The sequence below is a fragment of the Acomys minous genome, assembly GCF_964271855.1.
Source record: "Acomys minous genome assembly, chromosome: 14".
NCBI lineage: Eukaryota > Metazoa > Chordata > Mammalia > Rodentia > Muridae > Acomys > Acomys minous.
This window is the reverse complement of record NC_140496.1, coordinates 88,008,434-88,019,697: the sequence shown is the minus strand read 5'-3', so window position 1 is coordinate 88,019,697 and position 11,264 is coordinate 88,008,434. Positions and strand designations below refer to the sequence as shown.

Sequence of the window (11,264 nt, the reverse complement as noted above, 5' to 3'; positions counted from 1 at the left end):
TCTGGGTGAAAACACTATTTCAATTAATTTCATCGAGCTTAAAAATCTGTCCATTTTCTATTCTCCTTATTTTTATCAAGTCAAGTCTCTGAAAATTCTAAAAGTGATGCCTCCAAATGAAAATGCATAATATTGTGGATGATAATGATTTTCAATTTGGAATTTCACAACCATCTGGGAACAATTGCATACTTCTGCCTCCCCAGTGACCCTGGTCAGCAACCCAGCCCCATCTGTGCTCTGCAGCCCCACCTCAGGCTAGTTGAAGCAAATTTCCATAACAAAGCTCCCCAGGTGATGTTCATACCCATGAAAGACCCTCATCAGTACAAAAGGCAGAGCTCAGCCCTCTCCCACGTGGAGAGCCCCATGAGAGAAACATAACCATACTTACCAAGCCAGTGGCTGTATCCGCAGCCTCACCCCCACCTGGGAACTTGCTAGAAGATCCTCAAACTCAGTTCAGACTTAGAGTCAAACCCAAGAGTGGAGCCACGGAATCACGTTCTTTCTGGCTTTAACAGCCTATTGGTGATCCTGACGCTGATGACCACACCACCTGAAGCTTGCGGACCGCACTTTGGAGATGGCTGCTGGGGATTACGAACATGAAAGGGAACCCCATGTCCTGCCTCAGTTTGTGGAGCGCCTTGGCTAGCCAGCTCTGCACCTCGTGCCTTGCAGGCCCTGAAGGAGAAAGGTTCATCACGTGTTGGGGCCACCTCCGAACCAGGAGAACCTGGGTTGCTTTGGTGCCCGTGTGACTAGCAACGTGTTGCTTATACTTTGAAATTTTACCGGGTTATTTCCATGGTGTCTTATTTAGCCCTGACTGTCATCCAAGGACACAGAATCTATTGCTTCCCACAACAGACGAGATGGAGTGGTTTGCTAAAGAGCGTGTTGATGTTAAGGGGCGGAGCACTTCTTAGAACCCATGGGACAGTCGACAAAGACCCACCAGATGCTTCAAAGGTAAGACAGGGGTGTTTCTGATGGCAGGGTGTTTTTAGATCTTTGGGTAAATTAGTTTGAGACATTTATATTAAATTGTACTCAAGACAATTACAACCCACAACTTCACAGGCTCCGCGTTAACATCAATGGAGGAGGTCTCAGGGGCTCACAAATAAGGATTTAGGAGTGTTGCCTCACAATGCCAGCTACTTCACTTTGAAAAACAAAACTTCAAGCAGTTATCAGCACTCACCTGTGCTCGTGGATGTTAGACCCTGTTTGTTTGTTTGTTTGTTGTTGTTTGTTTTCCTGCATCTTTGGGTATGTTTTCAAGTCTTTGGCGAAGCAAGTTGTAAAATTTTTAAAAACCTTGTATATCTGCAGTGTAACAAAGACACACACACATACACCTTGACACTCATTTATGTTAATGTTCCTCACAAAATCAGTCATTCCTGGGCAGAGGAGCGGCCAGTTCCTGTTTCTGTTAACATGCTCTGGTTGTGCTTGACACCAGCGTCGCACCACCGTTCTCGCAGAGCAGTCCTGGGGATTGCAGGGAATCTGGCTTGCATTTGCTGCTGTACTCAGCTGTAATTCCAAGCACTGTGGCCAGCGACCACATTTGGCCACAGCTCATGGCAATTTATAAACTGTTCCTTCATCTTGTACACCACTTTCCTCACATTCCATAGCTAGTGCCCTGGGTAAACAGTGTGTGGTGGGGGGGTAGCTAGAACACTCGTGAGACAACTGGGAAAATCCAATTCTGATACTAGTTCTCTGTCAAGAAGGAATGATTTTTTTTTTCTCCCTTTTGCTTTTCCCATTTTGCTCCAGTGATCTGGGGAAACATTCCCTGGAGGCCCTGGGATGTAGTGCAGTAGGTCAGACTCTCTGGGAAGCCAGACCTGAGAAATAGATGGATGGATGTCCTTTAGAAACAGAAATGTGTGTGTGTGTATGGGGGGGGGGGTGTCTAACGCCAACTTCTTTTTCTATCCAAGAGCAACCCCTAGCCCACTTCTTAGGCATCATCTTGCCTGCCATGCTATGCCTCGGCTCTTGATTTGTCCTATGTGGATAAACAAGGACACTGGAAGCTAGCCATAAGAGATTATTTTGTACTTTGCAAGAGCTTTTCAGCAATGCCTTATTTGACCTCATTTAAAAATAAAGGTAAAACCTCCTCATTTGACTGTAGTACTTGAGTGTAGGTAGTCTTAAGGCCCTTACAACACAGATGTGGTCACTGGTTAACCAAATCCGCAAAGGTCAAGTGAGCAGTAGCTACTAGTAATCATGATTTAAATCTAGACCCGAGTTTTAAGTTCCTTCCCCGTGGCAGAGCCAGCAGGGAAAGGCCTCAGCCCTGAGAATGTGTCCCAGAGGCAAAAGAGGGGGCCCAGGGGTCTGAGTATCCACATGTTGATGCTCAGGAAACCTAGTAACTATCTTAGCAAATGCACAAAAAGGACAAAAACTCATTATGGAGCAATGATCAAGTCGGAAAGGAGGAAGAAGGGGAAACTCAAAGCTCAGTGGCTACATTTTGTCTAGAATCTGGGTTTGTAACTTCTGGTAACTTTTCTTCTAGTGCCTACGATCGCTCCCCACACAGGGAAAGGCTAGCTCTAAGTACACTCGCAGAATCCGCCTCCTCGAAGTTGAATCTGTGTCTACTACCTCATGTTAATGGTTTTGTAGAAATCTCTGGAAAGGACACAGCATAAACACAAAGTCATTTCTCAGGGACTTTGGCCTGTCTCTGTAGAGAAGCCCTGTTGACATTCCAGAAACCTAATGATGCTTTGGGACATGGTTCACAACCCCTTTGTAATTTGCTGGCCTCTTTTCTTTTCCCCGTCTTGCTCCAGTGATCTGGGGAAACATTCCCTGGAGGCCCTGGGATGGAGCGCAGTAGGTCAGACTCTCGGGGAAGTCTCTGAGCAACAGAGGTTGTCCTTTAGAAACAGAAACCGGGGGTGGGGGGTGTGTGGGGGGTGTGGGGGGGTGTGGGGGTGTGCCTAATGGCAATCTCTTTTTCTATTACCACTCCCCCCCAAATACACACACCTTCCTTCCTTTATACAAGATAAAGGGCAACAGGCAACAAAATGCGATGCTTAGCAAAGGACTGCTATGGAGTGGGTTTCCTGGATCAGGGGTAAGCTCACTGCGCCATTCTCTAAGCTGTTGCTAATTAATGCGTCACAGCATTGAGACTGAAGCCAGTGTTTAGGTGCCCTTGTTCATAACAAAGCTTCATTCTGGAAGGCTGAAGCAGGATGGATATTCCTGTGTGGCTAACGAGAGATGAGAAATCAAGTGCATTTGTGACCCATGCCGATCCTGGAAAAATCACTCCTCCTCTCGACTCTAATACCAGGACACCCCCCTCAGAACCAAAATACCCCAGGCTGAATTTTCTTGAAAATAGCATTTTATTCCAACAAGGGCTTCAGTTGCTAGTGATCAGAAAACAAAACAAAACAGACAAACTCTAACACTTAGGATTAAATGCTGAGGAAATGTTTTATAAGACGTCAGGAAAATGTACAGTAGTTTCAGGATTATATTTGAAAACAAAATAGCAATGATAAAGCAAGCGTTGCCTTATTCTTAGAAATGGATTGGTTTCTGGCTGAGGAGATTTGCCCTGGGGGCTATAGGGGCTTGGGAGACAGGCAGGCCCCTTCCTGAGGTGCTTCTGTATGCTCTGCAGGAAGCATACCCTCAGGATAAATGGCAACCCCCAGCCATAAAGCTGGTGTTGGTATCTCCAAACAAAGCTCTAAATCAGTGGTTCTCAATTTTCCTGATGCAAGGACTCTTTAATAGTCCGTCATGTTGTGCTGACCCCAACCATAAATTACTTCATTGCTATTTCACAATTGTGAAATACTAATTGTAATGAAAATATTTTGGCGAGATAGAGTTTGCCAAAGGGGTCGAGACCCACAGGTTGAGACCAGCTGCTCTAAACAGTTGCCTGAACTCTATCAACCTTTGCAAATACTTCCTTCAGCGTTGGGGAAAAGCTTAGCTATCCCCTCCACAGAGGAGTGAGAGAAATGTGTCTCTGAAGACTCAGAGAACTGGTTCCCTCAGTCCTCTATGTGCCTCTTTCACTGTCCTGGGCCAGGCAGGGTGCCTTATAGCATCGCTACTGGATTGCACCAAAAGACCTCTTGCTCTGTGAGGGCTTGAACCCAGAGACGCCACACTGCAGAGTGAGCAGACAAAGCATCTCTACTTAATCATATAGCTGCTACAAAGGAAGAAAAGTAAGTGTGTGTGTGTGTGTGTGTGTGTGTTTGTATGTATGTGTGAATGTGTGTGCATGTGTGTGTGAGTCAACATGCCATGCCCAGCATGTAAAGTCAGAGAATAATTTGCTAGAGTCTGTTATCTTTCTACAATGTGAGCTCCTGAGGTTAAACTTGGGTCTCCAGGCCTGGCAACAGATGCCTCTCCCCACTGTGTTATCTCACCGACCCCACGGTTAACTTTTTGATTGATTGTTTTTGAGACAGAGTATTGCTCTGTATCCCTGGCTGGCCTGGAACTCAGTGCATGGAGCACGCTGGCTGGAGATCCACCTGCCTTTGCCTCCTCAGTACTGGGTTAAAGGTAGATTCTACCCCATCCACCATAAAACAAATGATCATTAGCATTTTGGAGTTTTGGTGCTTTGAGACAAAGGCTCACTATGAAACCTTGACTGGCCTTGAACTCACTAAGCAAACAGGATGGCTTAGAACTAATAGAGATCTACCTTCTTCTGCCTCCCTGAGTGATAGAATTAAAGGTGGACAATATTTCCACCACTGCCAGCTTCATAGAATATATATTATTATCTTTCCTTTTTCAGGGCATGCTGTAATTTGCTCTTGTTTTCATTGTAAAGTCTAACAAGGCCACCATTATGGGCACAGCCAGGGAAGTGGCTCAGTTGTGCCAAAGGCCCACTCCTAAGCTCACAAGGTTGACAGGATTCTGTTTCTGGCTTTATCAGTATTTTCTTTGTCTGGCTGAAAGCTGTATTTATTGCAAAGCCTCCCAAGTTTCTGGCACATGAGTTCCAAGCTTGCTTCCTTAGTCAGCCAAAGCAGGAAAGACCCAGGAAGATGGGCATTAAATCCCCAGCATTTGGGAGGCAGAGGCAGGCACATATCTGTGAGTTCTAGGCCAGCCTAGTCTACAGAGCAACTTCCAGGACAGCCAGGGCTACACAAAGAAATCTTGTTGCAGGGAGGGGGCACAAACAAACAAAAATCTTATGGAGCATCGGCACAGACAATTGGTTATCCAATTGTTCTTTAAATAGGCCTGAATCGTAACGCAAAGACCTTCTTCCCCAGTTCTGCCATAAACAAGCTCAAATCAAGAATCTTGAAGTCTCCATTCCCTTCAAGATCTTGAGAGACTTTGTATGCACTGAATGTTCAAAGGGCTCTGGTAATCCCAGGAGGAAAACTTCAAGATGCTGTTTCCGCTTTGATGGAAGCTTTCTCCCTGCATTCAAAGGCAAATGTCTCTCATTCATGTTTTTATGAAATCACCAAGGAAGGGAGACCATAAATGTCTCCTTAAATGGGTCACACTTGCATTCAAGGAGTATCAGGTTATTTTTATTTAAAAAAAAAATTCTAAGGCTCTGGGTATTTTTAAAACTGCCACTATTAGTGAATCCTGTGCTCTGCTATTCTTAACAAGATTGTGTCTTGTCAAGTTGATGCCATTTCGACTAATCCAGGAAGATTAGCCAGCTGTTCTAACCAAGTTCCCTTTTTTGCCTGCAAGTTTGCATGAGCTCATCAGAACGCCCGCCCTCCCTCGAGAGGACACAGTGTGAAGTCCAGTCTTGATCTCACCCTTTCTGTTCACCTACTATAGAGACCCGTGGTTTCCTGGGCATGAAGGAAATCCTCGCATTGAAGGGAGTGGCTGGCAGCTCCTGCTGTGAGGTCAGTGGCTATTTTGTTCCAAGTACAAGACTTTCCCTTTGACCCAGCATTGCCACTTCAGAGCACCAACCATTCTCGAAGGAGATTAGTATCAGGGTCGATCTATATTTAAAACTCGGAATCTAAGTGAAGAGCGAAGACGCCAATTCTTAGTTTATATTCCACGAAGCTCTTTGCTGGTCAGTAAACAGTGTCGGTGACTTCTTCCAAGGTCAGCATCTCAGCAGAGCTCCCAAAAGATGCTCTGAGTAATCATTTGTTGTCTAGAAATGTTGGCCACTCTGCTCTTCTTTCTCAACCGACTGAGTGTGTTTTGGTTCCACTGCATGTGTTTGTTCATTAAACACACACACACACACACACACACATCCCCCAAAACCTGATGAGACAGTGAGCACTCAGTTCTCTAAACTGTCCTTTGCTCTGTTTAATATTTCCTGAAGCATGTTTGTAGGACTGTGGGCGCCCATGGGAGTGTATGTGTGAAAGCCAGGGGACAGTCTCAGATGTCCTTCCCCAGGTATTGTCCGCCTTGCCTTCTAGAACAGGGTCTCTCACTGGCCTGCCTAGGATGGTTGGCCTGTGAGCTTCAGGTCTGCTCACCTGCTCCCTGGTCCTGGGATTGTAAGCATTGCTGCCACGCTAGAAAGCACAGTGCTTTCTGCTATTCTTACACTCTCTCGGAATCTTCTCTGCCTAGCCATTTTTTTTTCTCTCTCTCCCTCCCTTCCTCCCCCTCTCCATCTTTAAAGATTTTTATTTTTTTCTTTTCTTTTCTTTTTTCTTTTTCTTTTCTTTTTTTCTTTTTTCTTTTTTTTAACAAATGGGCTTCTTTTAAAAATATGCTTATAATTTATTTTAATGCTATGTTCGCTGGTGTTTTGCTTGCATGTCTCTAAGGGTTTCAGAAACCCTGGAGCAGGAGTTACAGACAGTTGTGGGCTGCCATGTGGCTGTGGGGAATTGAACTCTGATCCTCTGGAAGAGCAGGCAGTGCTCTTAACCACTGTGCCATCTCTCCAGCCTCCCTAACTGTCATTATTTGTCTCTAGAATTGTCTTTTTCATTTAAGTCCTCGCATGTGTAGAAATGGCGGGTTTCGGGGTGGGCTTGTGACTGGTAATTCCCTTTGCCTGGGTTCCCATCAGCCTATGATTTTAGCCAGTTCTGACTTTTCTAGAGATCTGGCTACATTCCCTCCTCTCCTGCCCTCTGCCCCTATAAGGAAAGCCTGGCCAGTGCTAATGTCTCTGGCCACACTGTGGCCATGATTCCCTGTCCAGCAAGACTGATGAAGCCGCCTCTGGGTCCTAGGCCTCCCTGAAGTCTCCACACGGTTTTGTTGTTTTCCAGACTCTTAGGGCCCTAGGAAGAGGACAGTCTTGGTGTCCAGAATTGCCTAGCTGTTCTGGCTAAGAGTACCTCTAAGGAGGAAGCCATTGTGGTTAGAGATCCAAGCAACATTTTTAATTTTAATTAATTGCATCTTCTTTATTGCATACTTTTAATTTCAGAACAAAACAAAACAAAACAAACAGAAGCCCACAATACACAGTACCCAACCCTGCTATTCTGTGGGAGGAGATTTTCCTGCCTTAAGGCACAAGGACATGATAGAAGAGATTCTTCTTGACATGAGCAGAGAGGCAGGTGGGCCAAGGATGCTGGGGAGCCACAGGGGAACTATACAGAGGGCATGGGCTTCCTGCAGGGGCATTAATCTACTTTTTCCATGCAAGAGGCATCCTCATCACCCTCAAGTGGGGGGGGGGCAGGAATCTCTTTTTTTTTGAGATTATAAACAAGTCTATTTTATTAATTATAATAAAATTATCTCTACAAATGCTGTTATCCACTAGAATGGTTAGCACAGTTTCTTTTTTTTCAATTTTTTTATAAGCTTTTAATTTTTTTTATTTTTTTAATTAATTTATTCATATTACATCTCAGTTGTTAGCCCATCCCATGTATCCTCCCATTCCTCCTTTCCTCCCACTTCCCCCTACTCCCCTCCCCTCCCCTAAGTCTGTGTCTGAGGGGGGCCTCCTCCCCCTGAATATGCTCATATGGTATCAAGTCTCTCCTTGGGTAAGAGGGGAGGACATCCTATTGAAACTTTAGGTGTGAGAAGCCTGGGAGAAAGAGGAAATAGAAGCATCCAGCGGGTCCTGGAAAACTACAGGCGAGTCTGGGCCCTGGGGTCCTCCGCAAACTGTGGCAACAGCCAAGGAAAAAATAGGCAGTAAACCTCGAACCCCTACCCGGACTAGCCGATGGACATTCTCCACTGTTGAGTGGAGAAGGAGATCTAACTTTCACACAAACTCTGGTGCCCCATATTTGAACATGTCCCTTGGATGGAGATGCCTGGTGGCACTCAGAGGAATCTCATCAAGAACAGCAGCACTGGGCTCCTCTGTTGTCGCCTCATCTTTGTCAGTGCCCAAGCCTAGCTTAATCATATGGTAGATACGGTTGGAGTGGGTTTGCGGATCCTCAAGTGAGAAACCAGAGGAGAGCAGAGCAGTTTCAGACAGCAGCACCACCAGGTCCTTGACAGCTTTGTCATTTTTGTCCACCGCAGCCTTCTGTCACAGAGTCTCCACAATGGAGTGGTCAGGATTGATCTATAGGTGTTTTAGGGCCATCATGTAGCCCATTGTAGAGTTGTCTCTCAATGCATCGCCTTCATGATCAGCTCCATATTGGCTGCCCAGTCATAGGTGCTTGTCACAATGCAGCAGGGTGAAGAGACAAGCCTGTTGGAGATTGTCACCTTTTCAACCTTCTTATCTGAGATCTCCTTCATGAGTTTGCAGAGATTCTCAGACTTTGCCTTGTTCTCCTCATTTTTTTTTTTTTTTGTTCTCTTCTTCATCCTCTGGTAGCTCCAGGCCTTCCTTAGTCACCGAGACCAGGCTCTTCCCACCAAACTCCTTGAGCAGCTGCACGCAGCACTCATCAATAGGCTCAGTCCTGTACAGCACCTCAAAGCCGTGTTTCCGCACACGCTCCACAAAGGCAGAGTTGGCCACCTGCTCTTTGCTCTCACCAGTGATACCGTAGACGGACTTCTGTGTCTGCTTCCTGTGAGACACGTACTCTGACAGGGAAGTCATCTCATCTGCAGACTTGAGAGCTGTGACAGCGGAGGAGAGAGGCGAGGCGGCAAAAGTTAGTGGAACCTTCATGGATTCCAAGCTTTAAATTCTTGGAGAATGCCTCACAAAATTTCTTGTAGTTCTTTTTGTCTTCCGGCAACTCAGAGATGAGCTCAAGGCACTTCTTGACAATGTTTCTGCGGGTGACTCTCAGGATTTTCCTCTGCTGGAGCATTTCTCGGGAGATGCTCAGGGGCAGGTCCTCAGCGTCAACCACACTGCGGATAAAGTTGAGGTTCTCAGGTACCAGTTCATCGCAGCTGTCCATGGTGAACACACGGTGGACAGACAGTTTTATATTGCCCTTCTTCTTGTTCTCAAAAAGGTCAGAGGGAACTTGCTGAGGAATGAAGAGAAACGCCCTGAACTCCAACTGACCTTCTACAGAGAAGCGCTTGACTGCCAAGTGGTCTTCCCAGTCATTGGTGAGGCTCTTATAGAAGTCACCATATTCCTCCTGAGTGACGTCACCGGGGGTTCTGGTCCAAATAGGCTTCGTCTTATTCGACTCTTCATGATCAATGCATTTCTCCTTAACCTCCTTTGTTTTCTTCTTGTTGTCTTTGCCACTGTCATTCTCATCTGATGCCACATCTTCAATCTCAGGCTTCTCATCCGCATCCTTATCTTCCTCCTCTTTCTCAACTTCCTCTTCCTTTGCCTCATCATCACTGATCTCCTTCTCTTGTTCTTTCTTCAAATAGAGGGTGATGGGGTAGCCTATGAACTGGGAGTGTTTCTTCATCACTTCCTTGATTCTCCTCTCTTCTAAGTGCTCTGTCTGGTATTCTTTGAGGTAAAGAATCACCTAGGGACCCTGTCCAATGGGCTCACCATGGTCTGCACAACCTGTGAAGGAGCCGCCAGCAGAAGATGCCCAGGCGTACTGCTCATCATCATGGTGCTTTGTGATCACAATCACTTCCTCTGCCACTAGAGAAGGAGAGTAGAAACCAACACCAAACTGCCGGATCGGGGAGATGTCTGCAGCAGCCCGGAGAGCTTCCATGACGGCTTTTGTGCCAGACTTAATAATGGTTCCCAACTTATATATGAGGTAGGCCTTGGTGCCTTGGTCATGCCGAGCCCTCCACCAAAGTCAGTGTGCGCTCCTGGGGGTTAGGGATGATGTCAATTTTCAGCTCTTTGCCGCTGTTCAACTTGGAAAGATCTGTCAGGCTCTCATACCAAATCTTGTCCAAGGCATCAGAAGTGTTAGAGATCAATTCATGGAGAAAAATTTCCTTGTTTGAGTAGAAAGTATTGATGATGAGGGACAAGAGCCGAGCGATCTGTGCCTGAAAGACAAAGTCTCTACCTCTTTCTCTCCATGGTGCACTTCCTCAGGCATCTTGACAGAAAAGCCAAGTCCTAGTACGGAGTAGGGTGGGCCTGGACCACGTCCGACTTGCATGACAAGCCTAAGTTGCTTGGAGGGGGTGACTCAAGAGCCCAAGCAGCACTCTTAAATCACCTATGTAAATAGTGTGTTGGGCTATGTACCTGGCTCTACTTTCTCCTGCCCCTCTAGGGGATCTGCTGTAATGGAGTAGGAGTTTTGTAGGCGGCAGCAGCACTTGTGACTTCATAGGACCTGTTCAGGAAGCCAGACAAAAAGCCGGATGTCCTGTGAAAAGAGGACATTCGGGATGTGGGCCACCAAGCCAAGATTAGTTCTTCCTGCTTCCATCCCAATCGCAGAAACCCAGGCCAAAGGAGCTGTGGGCAGGAATCCAGGCCTGAGAAGCCTGCTGAAGCCATGGCTGGTGAGTGCCCAGGGCACGGACAATGAACCGAGGTTGACATTTTCAGTGACTCATACTGATGGGAAAAGGTCAGCGAGTAATAATGGCCTGAAGGAGTCGGAGCTGACTCAGCCACAGTGCTGGGGGCTCCGGGACCTTAGAGGTGGATCCAAGGAGAGAACTTCATCTCTCTCAGTGAAATCGAGAGCCACAGCTTTGACAAATAGACTCCCATGAGGTGACCACATTGTACTCTGGAGCTCACAGTCCCTTAAAGGGAAGCGGGTAGACTCTTTGAGGAGAGTGATATGGACAGTGGAGTAGTATCCTGCCAACGTTAAGTCCCTACAGAGTCAGAAACATCTCATGCCACCCCAGAATGAGCATTCTGAAGAGCGTCCCTCTGCCCTCTTGTTCAGTTGTGGGTTGGG

At 46.5% G+C, this 11,264-nt stretch overlaps 1 pseudogene across 1 annotated transcript; it reads right to left on the bottom strand.

Moving 5' to 3' along the window:
- Positions 1-517: 517 nt before the first annotated feature.
- Positions 518-10,512, bottom strand: LOC311583078 (heat shock protein HSP 90-beta-like; annotated as a pseudogene). The gene is made up of 2 exons: positions 8,305-10,512; positions 518-687 (listed from the first exon to the last, which is right to left on the bottom strand). The product of its transcript is annotated as a heat shock protein HSP 90-beta-like (transcript).
- Between the last annotated feature and the right edge of the window lie 752 nt (positions 10,513-11,264).